At 43.0% G+C, this 17,860-nt stretch overlaps 1 protein-coding gene across 1 annotated transcript in view; it reads right to left on the bottom strand.

The window, feature by feature from the left end:
- Positions 1-17,122, bottom strand: part of LOC129701721 (PH and SEC7 domain-containing protein 2-like) — a 140,873-nt gene extending 123,751 nt beyond the window's left edge. Inside the window, exons 1-2 of the mRNA XM_055643094.1 lie at positions 16,973-17,122; positions 2,673-2,961 (exon numbers count right to left, since the gene is read on the bottom strand). The gene's annotated coding sequence lies outside the window, so the exon portion shown is untranslated. The remainder of the gene's footprint in view (positions 1-2,672; positions 2,962-16,972) is intronic.
- Between the last annotated feature and the right edge of the window lie 738 nt (positions 17,123-17,860).

The raw sequence follows: 17,860 nt of genomic DNA, 5'->3' as shown, positions 1-17,860 counted from the left end.
TGCCAGCCATCGGGGGTTGGTGGAATCGTCATTCGCAAGGAGCAGGTGGATGTCCTCAGGCATCTGCTCGAGGAAGACCTATTCGAAAGGAGGCAGGTCTTGTGTCCATCCATCAGGGCGAGCATTTTGTTCATGAGCACGGACGGTTTACGGTCGTCTAGGTCATCCATGTGCAGGAGTTTTGTCGCCCTGTCGCGGTGGCTGAGACCAAATGTGTCCTTCAGGAGTGTCTTGATCGCTTCGTACTTATTGTCGGCTGGTGGCTGGCGGAGGTAATCGATGAGGCGCCCGGCGGTTTCCTGGTCCAGCGCACTGACCACGTAGTAGTGCTTGGTGACGTCGGAAGTTATCTGGCAGGTGTGGAATTGGGCTTCGACTTATTCAAACCACACTTAGGGCTGTGATGTCCAGAAGATTCAAGATTCAAGATTCAATTTAATTGTCACTTGAACCAATTAAGGTACAGTGAAATTTGAGTTACCATACAGCCATACTAAATAAAAAGCAAAAATACACACAGCACATAAAATGAAGTTTAACATACAAAACCACCACAGTGGAATCAACATTCCTCACTGTGATGGAAGGCAATAAAGTTCAGTCATCTTCCTCCTTTGTTCACCCGTGGTCAGGGTTGAACCCTCCGCACTTGCCATTGCAGATGGTCCGCTGTTCAAGCCCACTCGTTGGGATGATCGAAACTCCAGCGTCAGGATGGATCGGAACACTCTGCGGCATGGAGATCCCGAGTCAGCCACTTCTCACTGGAGACCACTGCTTCATGGTGTTAAAGTCCACAGGCCACACAGTCGGAGCTCCAACACTGGCGATCTTCAGCCAAAGATCCCAGGCTTTGCGATGCTAAGTCCACACCACACCCGTGGCTTGAAGCTCCGGGCCGGTACCCAGGAAAGGCCGTACCACTCCACGTTGTAGCCAGCGGAGTCAGATGAGAGCAGGAGAGATTAAGACAGTGTATAACCCATAGCACCTTAGTGTACAATTTCATAACATATACTAAATAACAGGGCTGACAGACCTTGGCTGGGAACCTGGGGCTCACCAAAATTGTTCCCATTGGGCCCCGTACCTCCTAAGGCCGGCCCTGCAGCTCAACGATTAGTACAAAAGGACAAGGTGTGTGTGTTAACGTGTTGACTGTGAAGTGAAGACGAGCTCCGTCGCCCGTTGCACACCATCTGTTGTTCACCCAGATCACTCCAGTTCACGCGAGTGCTCGAACTCGACGAACGACGGTTCGAGACCAAAGTGGCTCGGCCCACCACAATATCAATTAGGCATAATTCCAGCATTCAATAAAATTGTATAAGGTCAAACCTAACATTATTCCACATTGCCAAGAATGGAGAATTATGATTGCTATTTACAGTTCAGAGTGCAGGATAGAATCATCCCCTGTAAAGCAACAAATTAAAAAGGAATGTCTATTGCATATCCCAAAGTTATTTCTTTTTGACCATTTTAAAGTGTTTGGTTGTTGATGTCTTCATGGTAGTGAAGGGCATGCATCCAACATATTAACATCTTTTTTCGTTATAGATTCTGGCTGAACTGCGACAATTTCTATTTAACTCGTTCAATATACTCTAGAGGCTTCAGTAAATAACTTACTGAAAAGAGCAATCTAAAGTAGAGGTTGAATTATCTCGGAAAAGCACAGAAGAAAACTGAAAACATTGCGATAGAATGGTTTCTTTTTATGAGCCAAGTTAAATTTTCAAACCAAAAACATATTGTTCCAGGTTTCTCTGTCCCAATGACATCATTTTGGCTACTGTTGCTCTTGAAAGTGCACTTCAGATTTGACATTGAAAATGAATTCAGAATAAAAGGATTTTGACCTCAAGGAACTATTTTTTTATGATCCTTTTAGGTTTTTTTTCTCTCACAAAGGGCGCTAGTGGTTGTATGGAATACCTGATCTTTCATCTACTACAAAGTACTTTTTCTAAACTCATAAGGTTGAGACAGCATGATGTAGGGCTTCTAATCACCTCATTACTGTCTGACTCTTCCCATACAAATTTCACACCATGTGAAGGGGGTGCACCATTGCAGAAGACAAGTTTAGTTTATTGTTATGTGTACCAAGGTACAGGGAACAGCTTTTGTTGCGTGCTAGCCACAGCAGAAAGACAATACGTGATTACAATCAATTCATTTACGGTATATAGATACATGATAAGGGAATAACGTTTAGTGCAAGGTAAAGCCAGCAAAGTCCAATCAAGGATTGTCCTCGGGTCATCAAAGAGGTAGATAGTAGTTCAGCACTGCTCGCTGGTTGTGGTAGGATGATTCAGTTGTCTGATAACAGCTGGGAAGAAACTGTCCCTAATTCTGGTGGTGTGCATTTTCACACCTATAACTTTTGCCTGATGAGAGAGGGGAGAAGAGGGAGTGGCGAGGGTGTGACTCGTCGTTGATTATGCTGCTGGCTTTACCAAGGCAGCGTGAGATATAAATGGAGTCAATAGAAGTGAGGTTGATTTATGTGATGGCCTGGGCTATGTCCGCAATTCGCTGCAATTTCTGGCGGCCCTGGATGGAGCTGTTCCCAAACCAAGTTGTGATGCATACTGATAAAATGCTTTCTATGGTGTATCTGAAGAAATCATTGTGCGTTGTAGGGAACATGCCAAACTTCCTACCTTCGAAGGAAATAGAGGCATTGGTGTGTCATTTTGGTCGTTGCATTAATATCGGTGGTCCAGAGGAAGTTGTTGGTGATATTGACTCTGAGGAATTTGAAGTTTTCGACCATATCAATTTCAGTACCGTCCATGCAAACTGAGGTATGTGTATGGCTTTGTTTCCTGAAGTTGATCACTATCTCCTTTGTCTTGCTGGCGTCTCGACACCAGGACATGAGGTTCTCAATCTCCTTCCTATACTTCGTTTCATCATAATTTGATATCTGGCCCACAATGGTGGTGTCATCTGCGAATTTGAAAAATGAATTTTCAATTCAACCAGATTCAATTCAGATAAACCAACGTTGGCACAGGTAAAGTGTATTGTCTCACAGGAAAATGTTGCATTTCACCTCCTTGCTACCATCATGGACAGAGACTGTTGAATATGAAAAGGTAGAGAGCCGAGTCGGCTCCATTCTTGGATGGAAGTAATTACAATTAACAACCATCTTCCAAAACTTTCCATTTACAATAGGAAAACATTTAGAAGGACTTTGAGGTTAAGAAATTGATTCCATATATTGCACCACATATAAAAACACGACACATTAACTACGAATTAGCACTGCAGTAAAACACACTTCACATAAAGACATGATATACACTACATGTTTAATAAATTGCTGGAAGAAAACATCCTGATAGTTCAGCTGAAAGCATTACTGATAAACAATCAAGTCATAAGTCAAATTGATGGCAAGTTTTGGATGAACAAGTTAGTGGGGAGGGTTGTTAAATATTGGTGTAAGGAGTATTATAGCAAGATTTGAACATTTTAAATCTATACAATGATGCCAAACAAGTTTCCAAACCATAGGTTATCTCAGAAAGTGATCAACCTAGTTTTATTTGCTTACATCCTTGACTAGGTTGATTTACATAACTTCTAATCACTCGAAGCACTGAAACAATAGTTTGAAGAAGGGTCTCGACCCGAAACGTCACCCATTCCTTTGCTCCTGAGATGCTGCCTGTCCCACTGAGTTACTCCAGCATTTTGTGTCTAACAAAGGTTCAATTAATCGATGTTCACCGTCTACCGCATTCCTACCCTTGTTCCTTATGCATGACTTCAGTTAAATCTATATTTGACAACAGTACTTCAAAAAAATTATAGAACTATTTTGATACCCCTCCCATCTCTCACCTATATTCCTCCATTTAGCTTTACATTTCACTCCTTTCTTTCTCCTTATCTAGCACCTATGTGTCTCCTTTTCATCTCTAGCCTTTGCTCACCCATCTGCCAATCAAACCCCTCTCACCTGTGTAAACCTATCACTTGTCATGCTTTGTGTTACCCCTAATCTCTTTAAAAAGCTTTCTCCCCACAACTGCAGTCTACTCTAAAGAAGGGTTCTGATCCAAAATGTCGCCTATCATCCCCTCCACAGGTATTGTCTGATACACTGAGCCACTCCAGCTCTTTATGTTTTACTCAAAATTCCAGCATCTGTAGTTCCTCATGTCTCCAGTTTATATTTATCAGACTTGCTATTCCATGTCTTCTTGTTTCATTACTGGAACAATTCCTTATTAAAATTACATTGTGATCATGTAATGAGCCTTATACACGATTATGTGTGGGCAGCAAACAGTTAAATTGCAAGCTACATGTTAACTTACTGCAGAAATCAGATTCAATAGCAAGTCCCATGCTCACTACCCACTTTTTATGCCCAAAGCACGCAGCATGGTAATTGGTCTATTATCTCCACCCATGGGATTATCTACCTGCGGCTGTGGCTGGGCGTAAAGCATATCAGGAGCTTCTCTTAGTTCTTTCTGATCCTATACCCTGAAATATTTTTCCTACAATTTTATTTAAATCCAACTACTAGTTGGTCCCTCTTGTGGTTTGGACCACAATGAAAGGCTTTCAGCTAAAGCATGGTTAGCAGTTAACTGAATCAAGATATGCAGAATCAATTCCATGTATAAGTTGGGGAAAGATTGATGTGTTTGCCAAATGCTTCATGTGTCGATTGGAATAATTTAGATTCACTATTTGTGAAAAGCTTGAACAACGGGCAGTCACGGTGATGCAGCGGTAGAGTTGCTGTCTTACAATGAATGCAACGCCGGAGACCCGGGTTCGATCCCGATTACAGGTGCTGTTTGTACGAATTTTTTGTACGTTCTCCCTGTGACCTGCGTGGGTTTTCTCCGAGGTCTTCGGTTTCCTCCCACATTCCAAAGACGTACAGATATGTAGGTTAATTGGTTTGGTAAATGTAAAAAATGTCCCTAGTGGGTGTAGGATAGTGTTAATGTGCGGGGTCGCTGGTTGGCACAGACCCTGTGGGCCGAAGCGCCTGTTTCTGTGCTTAAACTAAAAAAAGCCAACCGTAGGTACTCGGGGCATCAGGTAAGTCGGGACGTTTTTTCAGCATGTTGAAAAATGGCCACGAGTAAATAAATAGCCCCGAGTACCTACGGCTGGCATCTCCGTGTTTGAATTAAGGGGAAAACTCGGGAGAAATTGTGAGTAACTTGGGAAAGTGGGACAGGGGCTTAAAGCTTTTGACTGGAAGACAATATGATTAAAGGATAAAATTATTTTTAAAGTGGGCATACATTTAAGGGTTCAAAAGGGTATTGGAGCAGATATTTAATTCAAAGTCAAGTAGTAATTTGATATAAAAGAAAAAAACTACAAAACTGAAGATAAACTAAACCTGTGTTATTTGTGAAAATCAATAAGATAGCAAGCAGGGAGATAACAATGGAGAAGAAGATAGGGAAGAGACAAATGGAATTCAAGCTGAAGAAGTATCAAATGGAAAGGAATCCATGATATGAATCTAAAAAGTATGGAAAGATACAGGGATTCATGTCCAGGAATGCCTGAAGGGAGCACGGCAAATATCTTTTATTAGCCAAACACAGAACATAAATAATCAGAAAAAAAACTGAAGCTACTCGCAGATCTTTGCAAATGTTTCTTATAAACTGGTTACCAACAATCGAGAATATACTCATATAATTTATGTTGCACTACTTTTATAGTTATTTAGAAAAGATTATCTTAATTTTCAGTAATATAAGTTTATTATTTAGGGGGCTTAACTAACTATGATATATGGTTGATTGTTCAATCTAAACACACACCTATATCATCTAATTATTTCATGTGTGCTTGCTCATCTTTTTGCTAACCTTTTTTTGGCAAAAACTGGATTCAAATCTTATTTCTTTTTTCAGAGAAACATAGTAAATAGGTGCAGGAGTAGCCCATCCGGCCCATTGAGCCAGCACCGCCATTCAATATGATCATGGCTGATCATCCTAAATCAGTATCCCGTTCCTGCTTTCTCCCCATACCCCTTGATTCCGTTAGCCCTAACAGTTTCCTCTTTTTTTCTTCATTTGTTCCTGAGGATTGAGGGCGACTTGCTTCCACTCCAGTTCTGTGGGTTCTTTGGAGGCTAATGGACCAAATGTGGAATCTGCAGACTGCTATTTGGGACAGGAGGTGCTTCCTGGGGAGGCAGGTTCCACGAGTTCATGTCATAGAAGCAGAATTAGGCAATGTGGCGGATCGTCTACTCTGCCATGATCATGGCTGATCTATTTTTCCTTCGCAAATCCATTCTCCTGCCTTCTCCTGTAACCTTTGACACCCTTGCTAATCAAGAACCTGTCAATCTCCATCTTAAAAATTCCCAATGACTTGGCCTTCACAGCCGTCTGTAGCAAGTTTCAAGGTGGTGTATTTGTTTTGCTGTTATTACTTAGCTTGTTGGAAAATGTGATGAATTTAGTTCCCAATGTTCTTTCTCTATTTTGAACGGTCGCGGGCCAATTTACATGTTTTCAAAAAAGTCTTAGGTAGCATTTTGAATCATTTCCAGGTAACTGTTTACCATGACAGCTCTCAGAAATAGAGGAGTTTGTTTTGAAGTCCGGAGTTCAACATGAATCCAACAGAATATAACTCTTTGTATTGGTGATGTTGTTCGGGAATAAGATGCTGATATTAATTTTCTTGTCCTGCTGATGGTTTGGAGCATTTTGCAAAAAGCTATCTCTTCAGTACTTTGATATGTCTGCCATAGGTAGTTCTAGAATCAGAAACATATTGGCAAGCAAGGATCACTGCTGCCCAATGGATCATGAGTATTGCCAGGATTTTGCCATAAATGCCATGTGTCTTTTCATGCCTTTTTTGATGATTACTGGAAGATAATGCCTTTTTCACGATTGAGTGCCTAAATCAGCCTTTTTTTGCCGTTTTTAACGTAACTTACAAGACAATTTGCACCACCGGGGTGAAACCCGGCTGTAAGTGGGTGTTAAGTAGTGATTGGGGAAGAGTAGGTGGGGAAGGGTCCAGTCTTTTCAAACTGGAGTCAAGCTGTGAGTAGGTGTGAAGTGTTGGTTGGGGTTACCAGAGTTAAGTTTCTGTTTATCGAAACTGCAGTAGAACTCGTTCAGGTCGTTGACAACAACTTCAACTGTTGTGCAGAAAATTAGAGATGAAGTTGCATGCAACAAAATATGGATCTCAATAGACGAGATAACTGATGCTGTGGGGATATGTTGCCAATGTGGTCATTGGTGCACTGGAGGCAGGTCAACCATCAATGAAGTATTTCTTGACATCGGAAGTATTGGAGAAGTCAAAGGGCTGAACTATTGCTCAGTTGTTTACATCTTCACTTGCTGTACTTTGTACCAAAGATCCTATAGCAGAGCAAGATAGGCTACTCCTGCGCAATGCAATGGGCTGACGTGTAGTACGCTACGGAGGGGATCCTGGACATTTTTCCCCGCCCATGTTAGTAACCGGAGCCTACCTGACCCGACCCGACTCGCAGTGTAATCAACGTTGCGGGGGAACAGTTTGTGTGTGTGTGATATAGGGTTAGATTCATAATTCTGTCAGTTCATAGTTCTGTTAATTCTTGTCTAGAATAAAATTTGACTCTGGTAATTGTCTTTTGTAATGTTTTTTAAATCATTTCTTTTTAAATGGCTCATAAGCTGTGTTTGAGTTGATTTTGTAATAACCGGAACCTACCCGACCCGACCCGACCCGACCCGACTCGCAGGGTAATCAACGTTGCGGGGGAACAGTTTTTGTGCGTGATATAGGGTTAGATTCATAATTCTGTTAGTTCATACTTCTGTTAATTCTTGTTAAAGAATAAAATGTTTATAAACACACATACATGAATGTGATATAAATGTATGTAATCATATAACACACACAATTATATTTCTTCTGATATCCAATGATGAACTTTATTTCAGACTAGACAAGGGACATTACATAATAAACGTTGTAAACCTCCCCGCAACTTCACACACACTAGGCCCTATCCCATCCCTCAACTCTTCCCCCCCCCCCCCCAGCAATCCCTCGCTTCCCCCCCCCCCCCCCACTACAATGTCTCCCCCCATCCTATGCAGTGGTCCCTTAACCCACCAGCCCCCCAACCCCACATCTCTCCCCATGCTATCTGCACCCCGGCCCCTACCCCACCTCTCTCCCAAAGATCTTATAGCGGAGCTCCGCTATAAGATCTTTGCTCTCTCCCTCCCCCAGCCCGGCCCGGCCCTATCCAACCCTCCTGCGCCACCACTACCCCACTTGCATTACTCCTCCTCTCTCCCCACTCGCTGCCCCAGGCCACGCACCTCCTCTCCCCGCTACACGGGCCGCGCACCTTCTCTCCCCGCTGCCCCGGGCCACGCACACCCTCTCCCCGCTGCCCCAGACCGCGCACCCTCTCACCCTCTCTCCCCGCCCAAGTCAAAGACTTGTGAAGATACGGGAGCGGAGGCGGAAGTAAAGATCCGATCTTTGGCCGGAAGCAAGATGGCGAAGCAAGATGGCGGAACATGATGGCGGAGGCTGGTTGCTAAAATGGGTCCTATAATAATCCATGAATCTGCCCATGACCGTACTACGTGTTTTGCGTAGGAGTAGGCCATCTTGCTCTGCTATAAGATCTTTGCTTTGTACTTAAACTTCCTGGCGATATAGGTGAAGACATACAAGGAAAATGTGAGTGGGTGATTTTAGCTAACAAAGATCTTGAAGAAATACAAAACATAGTTAAAGTTCTCAAAGGTAGTTGTAATGCACAAGATATCGACATGAATGTAGAGTTTGTAGCTTTTTTCAGGTATGCACCAGTGACCTCAGCTGGGGTAGAAAGTTTTTCACAACTGTAGCATATTCTGTCTGACAGATGGCAGAGTTTAACACCAGATAATTTGAGAAAATGGTTGTAATTATGTGCAACCAGGCAATTTGGTCATTTAATGTAGTATATAATTATCATTTTAAACCATATTTTGGTGGTGGAAATACATGCATTTTTATGCCTTTTTTGTCAATAAATGCCTTTTTCGTGCCTTTTTTTGTAATTTTATTATGCCTTTTTGCCTGCCTATTTCAGATATTTTTAGCGCCTAAACATCCTGGTTCTAATCATGAGCTTTGCACTGTTATTGATCTTCAAATGCTATTTTCTTCAAACTGCCAATGTTCTATGCCACAGGTCGATATAGAAAGTGGTCTGCATTTTCCATGGTTTTGTCTGAACCTTTGCTGTCACGAGACAATGTTGTACAGTGGGGGATGATTTGTAAAGGATTTGATTTGCCTTGTAAGTTTCTTGCGCAAGTTAAGTCTCTTATACTTCAATGATGAAATCATGATGACTTGACTGTAGCTTCTGAACGTGTGCATATTGTTTGTTTACCACAGTTTGATGATTCATTTTGGGATACCTTGGTTCTGGAGTGGAGGTGATGGAGGTAAAATATTTTCCCATTTGTTTTGCCAGAAAGCTAAGAGATGAGGTGCAGCACTGCATCAAGAAAGATTGAGGTATATATTGGGGTTTTGCTTGACACCACTCTACATTAAAGTTCATGGATTGTTTAGTCAAAATCATAGCTTGCATATTATCATATAGCATACATAAAGTGCCCTCCATAATGTTTGGGACAAAGACCCATCATTTATTTATTTGCCTCTGTACTCCACAATTTGAGATTTGTAATAGAAAAAATCACATGTGGTTAAAGTGCACATTGTCAGATTTTAATAAAGGCCATTTTTATACATTTTGGTTTCACCATGTCGAAATTACAGCAGTGTTTATACATAGTACGCCAATTTCAGGGCACCATGATGTTTGGGACAACTGGCTTCACAGATGTTTGTAATTGCTCAGGTGCATAATTACTGCCTCCTTAATGCAGGTATAAGAGAGCTCTCAGCACCTAGCCTTTCCTTCAGTCTTTCCATCACCTTTGGAAACTTGCAGTTTATCAACATGAGGATCAAAGTCAAAAAAGCCATTATGAGACTGAGAAACAAGAATAAAACTGTTAAGAGACATCAGCCAAACCTTAGGCTTACCAAAATCAACTGTTTGCAACATCATTAGGAAGAAATACTGGTGAGCTTACTAATCGCAAAGGGACTGGCAGGCCAAGGAAGACCTCCACAGCTGATGACAGAATAATTCTCTCTATAATAAAGAAAAATCCCCAAGCACCTGTCCAACAGATCAGAAACACTCTTCAGGAGTCAGGTGTGGATTTGTCAATGACCACTGTCCGCAGAAGTCTTCATGAACAGAAATACAGAGGCTACACTTTGCTTAAAAGAGCAACCACAGTTCTGGAAAAAGGTCTTGTGGACAGATGAGACGAAGATTAACATATCATAGTGAAGGCAAGAGCAAAGTATGGAAGAGAGAAGGAACTGCTCACGATTCAAAGCATACCACCTCATCTGTGAAACACGGTAGTGGGGGTTATGGCCTGGGCATGTATGGCTGCTGAAGGTACTGGCTCACTTATCTTCATTGATGATACAACTGCTGATGGTACTAGCATAATGAATTCTGAAGTGTATAGACACATCCGCTCAAATTCAAACAAATGCCTCAAAACTCATTGGGTGGCGGTTCATTCTACAGCAAGACAATGATCCCAAATATACTACTAAAGCAACAAAGGAGTTTTTCCAAAGCTAAAAAATTGTCAATTCTTGAGTGGTTAAATCAATCACCCGATCTTTAATATGCTGAAGAGAAAACTGAAGTGGACTAGCCCCCAAAACAAGCATAAGCCAAAGATGGCTGCGATACAGGCCTGGCAGAGCATCACCAGAGAAGACACCCAGCAACTGGTGATGTCCATGAATCGCAGACTTCAAGCAGTCATTGCATGCAAAGGATATGCAACAAAATATTAAACATGACTACATTCCTTTGCATGACATTGCTGTGTCCGAAACATTATGGTGCCCTGAAATGTGGGGACTATGTATAAGCACTGCTATAATTTCTACATGTTGAAACCAAAATGTATAAAATGGCCTTTATTAAAATCTAACAATGTACACTTTAACCACATGTGATTTTTTTTCTATTACAAATCTCAAATTGTGGAGTACAGAGGCAAACAATGAATTAAAGGTCTTTGTCCCAAACATTGTGGAGGGCACTGTGGAAAGGATACAAATTTCCATGAGCAACCAAATGTGAGGTGAGCAGTCCTCATTAACAGAATCAGAGGTCAAACAAGCCCTTGTGTATTGGTTAATGCTGCCCACTGCATTTCTCTTGGTGTTCATGAAAATTGCTCTCCTTATGCCACTTGTCTCAGGAGCGTCTGCCACTGGAAGGAGATGGTTTGGAAAGATCTTTATGATGATTTGCCCTGTGGTATGTAGCACAAAGACCCCTTTGCAGTGATTGCAATCAGGTTTGTCTCCTTTTATGAAGATGCCCATAACTGTGGTGTCTGAGGCAACCCAATACATCCTGTTCTTACCAGGCATGGATGATGATGTTGTGAATTTGTGAAATTCAAGAATAACACCATCTAGCTTCCAGAGGGCGGTGCAGTGGCACAGCAGTAGAGTTGATGCCTTACAGCGCCAGAGACCCGGGTTCGATCCTGACTATGGATGCTGTCTGTACGGAGTTTGCATGTCCTCTCCCCGTGACCTCATGGGTTTTCTCTGGGTGCTCTGGCTTCCTCCCAATTCTAAAGATTTATGGGTTGTAGGTTAATTGGCTTCTGCAAATTGTCCCCAGTGTGAAGGATAGAAATAATGTATGGGTGATTTTCTGATCGGCATGGACTCGGTGCACCAAAGAGCCTGTTTCTACTCTAAAACACGAAACCTCTGTTAACATATGAACCTTTAAACTTTTTAGTTCTTCGGGGTGGGGGTGAAAATATGATAACTACTGGACAAGATATACCATATGTATTTGAGGTAAATTTAACAACACCCACATTGACAGGCGAAGATAAATACTTTGAAAGATGGTGGAAGTTGTGTGGAAGAACAGAAATACCCAAATATACTGAGAGTGGTGACGGTAATAAATGCAGAACATGCTAAGGAGCTGAGATAATGGGACCTCGTATCTATTTCAGATACAAACTGAAAATGAGAAGACACCAAAAGCCCTATGAATACTATTTTGAACTAACAGCATTGTTGTTACATTTTCTGGCAACAATTAACATAACAAAATCATTCTCTAACACAAAATATTCAATTATAGGCAAACACAATATGTATGCCAACAATTGCTGTTTTTAAAAACGTATATAAAATGTATCAGAATTTTTTTTTAATGGAACTTGAGACTAATCACAGCACTCCCTCATAATTTAATAACAAGAACCACCCATAAATCATACACAATTAAATACAATTCTCCATAATTAGATAATGTGTGTATTATTTCAAATTACTTGTTATAGCATTACCTATAATACACTTAAAATAAATGCATTAATTATGTCTTTTGCTAAAACATGGCCTTTGGCAATTTTTTTATTGAACAATATAACAGCTTATAGGAGAGGGCACAGCAAGAGTTATTGACGATGCTATTTAAACAATTGATGCAATTCATATACGAAATAAAAGGCTCAAATGTATTCCCTTAAGAGGCTCTGCAGATACGCACTACAAAACCAATTCTCACTGGTAATGTTAACCCATCAATTACTAGGTCAATTGGCTTCATAAAGTTTTTAAAACCAAATAATAAATTGACAACAAAAAGGAGTAAGCCACTTGAACCTATGCAGTTACTTCAATAGATCTGCACCCTAACCATAACCAGACCCACTTAGCTAAAAAAAATTCAACCTCAAATTTTATACATATTAAACCACCACCACTCAAGTGAGGTTTTCCCAATTTATCTTCTGAACACCAAGGCTTTGATTTTAAAGGTACATCCCTAAACATTTTGCTCCCTCCCTTTGACCTAAACTCTAATGCTAGCAAAATGTTTCTCTTATCTGTGATTGTAATACCTTTTCCTTAATTGAATTGGAGGCAATGTTCATAACATAAAAGAATTCAACCTGCAGTTTGATACTGAGAAACTGAAATCGGATGTATCGGTATTACTGTTGAGTGATGGTAACCACAGAGACAATGAGGGAAGAGTTGGATATAACTGATTGGAAGAGGATCTCAGCAGGAATGATGATGGAGCAGTAATAGCAGGAGTTCCTGGGAGTAATTTGGAAAACACAGGATCTTTTCATCTCAACGAGGGAGAAACATACTAAGAGGAGAACCAACCAATCTCCTTCTACTAATATTCTCCTCCGCCTAGCAGAGCTGGTCCTTACCCACAACAACTTTTCCTTTGACTCCTCACATTTCCTCCAAATCCAAGGCATAGCTATGGGCACGTGCAAGGGCCCCAGCTATGCCTGCTTCTTTATAGGGTACGTCGAACAACCCCTGTTCGAGGCTTACCGTGACCCTATCCCCGAACTCTACCTCCGCTACATTGACGACTGCATTGGTGCTACCTCCTGCACCCATGCAGAACTCACTGACTTCATCCATTTCACCATTAATTCCCATCCGGCACTCAAATGCACCTGGACCATTTCCGACATCTCCTTACCATTTCTAGATTGCACCATCTTCATCGCAGGCAACAGACTACTGACCGACATCTGCTACAAACTCACTGACTCCCATAGCTATCTGGACTACACTTCTTCACACCCTGCTTCCTGTAAGGACTCTATTCCATACTCCCAATTCCTCCATCTACGCTACATCTGCACCCAGGATGAGGTGTTCCAGACCAGGGCTTTCGGAGATGTCCTCATTGTTTAGCGAACAGAGTTCCCCTCTTCTATTATAGATGAGGCTCTTACCAGGGTCTCCTCGATATCCCGCAACTCCGCTCTTACTCCCCACCCCTATTCGTATCAAGGACAGAGTCTCCCTTGTCCTCACCTTCCACCCCCATCAGCCATCGCATACAACATATAATCCTCCGACATTTTCGCCACCTCCAACGGGATCCCACCACTGGCAACATCTTCCCATCTCCTCCCCTTTCTGCTTTCCGCAGAGACCGTTCCCTCCGTAATTCCCTGGTCAATTCGTCCAAAACCACCTCCTCCCCGGTGCTTTCCCTTGCAACCGCAGGAAATGCTACACTTGTCACTTTACCTCCCCCCTTGACTTCATTCAAGGACCCAAGCAGTCTTTCCAGGTGAGGCAGAGGTTCACCTGCACCTCCTCCAACCTCATCTACTGTATCCGCTGTTCCAGGTGTCAACTTCTCTACATCGGCGAAACCAAGCGCAGGCTCGGCGATCGCTTCGCCCAACACCTCCACTCAGTTCGCACTAACAAAGACAACTAAAAAGCAATAGGGAGAAAAGATGAAATTTAGTTTAGTTTTGGTTTAGTTTCAAATCACAGCCTGGAAACAGGCCCTTCGGCCCATTGACCACAGAGTAAATGGAACACAACGTAGGTGTCATACACTTAGGTAGAAAGAATAAAAGCATTTTCTAAATGGGGAGAAGTTTCAGAAATTGGAGGTGCAATTTGCGGAATCTAACTTTTTAAAAATGAGCTGAATCAGAAAATTGAGGGTGAGAATAAGTTCCACCGGTTTGGCAAAAGTGTTAGTTGAGAGGAACTGGTTGAATCTCTGATCTAGGAAGATGCCTTCCTGATAAGGAATGGAACCGTAAAGGGACTGGTATCAATGGTAAAGATGAGGTGGTCGAGGCCCAGGAAGTTGGAGAAAGTGTTGGAGAACATATAAATAGTCCCAGATGTAGGTGGGAAAGGATTGAACAAGGAGGGGACAAGATAGAGTCATGGGATCAGAATATAAGTTCAGAGGGGCAAGAACAGGTGGAAACAAAGGCCTGCCAGAGTGGTCCTAGAACATTGAACATGGAGCCTAGAGCAGTACAGCACAGGAACAGGCCTTTGGCTCACAATGTCCACACCAAACATGATGTCAGGTTAATCTAATCTCCTCTGTCTGCATTTGATCTATATCCTTCCATTCCCTGCATATCTATGTGCCCATCTAAAAGCCACAATCATATCAGCCCCATCACCACCCCTGGGAGCAGCTTCCAGGCACCCACTCTCTGTGTAAAAAACTTTCCCCACACATTTCCTTTAAATTTAGCTGTTCTCATCCTAGAACTATGCCCTATATTTGACATTTCCATCCTAAGAAAAAGGTTCTGAGTGTCTACACTATCTATGCCTCTCGTACTATACTTCTATCAGGTCTCCTCTCAGCCTCTGAAGCTCCAGCACAAACAATTACCTGTTTGTGAATCTTGGGTAGGAAACAGAAACACCGCAGTTGGAGATCTATCAGGTTGGGGGCTGTAGAAGGGAGATTGCTGTAAGTCTGAAGAAGGGTCTCGACCCAAAACGGCGCCCATTCCTTCTCTCCAGAGATGCTACCTCAACTGCTGAGTTACTCCAGCATTTTGTGTCAACCTTCGCTGTAAGCGACAAGATCTGTGATGGTTTGGGAGACGGAATCGTTTTGTTCCTCAGTGGGGTAATTATCAAAATGTCGGTATGGGAAGTGACCTTGCTGAGGTTAGATGCAAGCTCTTTGACACCTCCTCATATCTATCCCTTGCTTACTATCACTAGTAGCAATATTTGTGAAACTGAATTCAAACCATAATTGTCACACTGATAGAAACACAGGCTTGCATTTTAAGCGCCTTAGGCATCAAACATTACAATACCTTACACAGACAATAAATTCCGTTATTAGGGAGACAAATGTGCCTGTCAACGTCTCATGAGATGTTTTCATTTTAAATGTGTCTCAGTTGCCTTGGTATATAGCGCTATTATAGACTCACTTGTCAATGTCCTTAGTAAGGAATAGATTCATTTAATAAAGCAATTGTGTTGTTTTAAAGTTTCCCTGTAATCCGTTATAAATTATTTTACGAAGGATCCAGGTCGTCCTGAATGACAGTGCATTGTCAACCCAAGAGCATTGTTGTGAAGATAGACACAAAATGCTGGAGTAACTCCAGTGGACCAGGCAGCATCTCTGGAGAGACAGAATGGGTGATGTTTTGGGTCGAGACCCTTCCTCAGGCTGTTTCTGCCTGATTCTGCCCCACTGAAATGGAGGAGCATCACCTCATATTTCGCTTGCGCAGCTTTCAACCCAGCGGTAAGAATATTGATTTCTCGGACTTCAAGTAACCTGTGCATCCCCTCTCTCCGTCCCTCCACCATTTCATTGTCAATAATTCGTTTTCACCTAGCCCACAGCAAACAATGGACCATTTCCTTGATCATGTCACTTTTTTTTGCACATCTTTCAACTCTTTGTTCTATATCTCGTCATCTATATCTGTCATTTCTCTTTCCCCTGAATCTCAGTCCGAAGAAGGGTCTCGACCTGAAACGTCCTCTATTCACAGATACAAAAATGCTGGATTAACTCAGCGGAGCAGACAGCATCTCTGGATAGGAATGGGTGACGTTTTGGGTCAACGTCCTCGATTCCTTCTCTCCAGAGATGCTGCCCGTCCGGCTGAGTTACTCCAGCACTCCGTGTCTATTTCCATTGAATTCATTTCCACATACCTCGACTCCATCCTTTCCTCTCCCCTCCCAACTAGTCCTCTCGACCTGTGTCCAAGTATATTTTACGCTTGCCTAAGCATTGTTGTGAGACGTGTGTGTTTTGATGTGGGTTGGTGAGCTGCCATTGAGCGCCAGCTGCTGGCGCAGTCCTACCCATTGCAGACACTGCGGGGCCGGGGAGGGAGGGTGATGGCGGAGGAGGCCGCCACACGACGTCCTCGCCGCACCCACACAGAACAAAGGGAACCGTCCGGGAAAAATCCCTTTCCCGTTTTGTTGTTATCCTCGAACTTTACCTCTATTCTTTGGGGAAAAAAAAAAACCCCCGCTATAAACGTACATTAACAAAGCGAAGAAGACCTGCCGCTCCAGCTCCAGCTCCAGCCTGCCCCGGATCGCCATGGCAACCAAAGATCCTAGAGGAGCTATCTTTGATGGCAACCGCTGGGCAGCGCCTGGGTTTTATTTAACCTGCTGTTGTTTCGCCGCCCTTCTCCGCCCCACTAATGTTGCAGACATGTGGACTGACGCGGGCGCCGCGCTGTTGCGATGGTTTATATATATTTTTCTATTTAAAAATAAATCTAGGAGTCTCCAGGTTGCGCATGCGCGATGTCCCCGTCTGGCCCGGGGTCCCCGGTGGTGGTCACGTGAGAGGCAGCTGTCACTCACACCCGGCCCCGGGCGACGCTTCTCGCTGCAGGTCTTTGCACTGGAGCCGCTCTGGGGGCTGTGGTTCGCGGGAGAGTATTTTCCACTGTCAGCGGGCTGATTCCATCATTTGCAGTCTGCATCCCACACAATGCACAAGTGGTGGGGGGGGGGGGGGGGGGGGCATGATTGCTTGGCCGCGCGTCTGCCAGCATTAGCGTCCACTTCGCTGCCGAGACGGCGCAGGCGAGTCAAGTTTCCCACGGTCCCCCGAGATTCCTCCCCCTCTCTCTCCATCTGTCGTCGCTGCATCCCGCGGCGCGGTAACATTGATCTCCCTCACACAACCACGGATAAAGTCACGCCAGCCTTTCAGCCGAGTGCGTTTGCTATAGGAATGACTATATTTTAAAAAAATCTAAATCCCGGAGTACATTAAATAAAAACTCACAGCAGCATTTGTGAAGTTGAGGGCGAAAAAAGCAACGTTGGCTGTTGGCTGTGTTTCTCTCATGAGTATCAGTTTCAGAATTTGCCTACTGTTAGACAGGAAGTTTACAAATTCAGAAGTTAAGTT

Source organism: Leucoraja erinacea, chromosome 11 (assembly GCF_028641065.1).
Source record: "Leucoraja erinacea ecotype New England chromosome 11, Leri_hhj_1, whole genome shotgun sequence".
NCBI lineage: Eukaryota > Metazoa > Chordata > Chondrichthyes > Rajiformes > Rajidae > Leucoraja > Leucoraja erinaceus.
The sequence above is the reverse complement of the archived record's forward strand: the minus strand, read 5'-3'. Positions and strand labels throughout refer to the sequence as shown.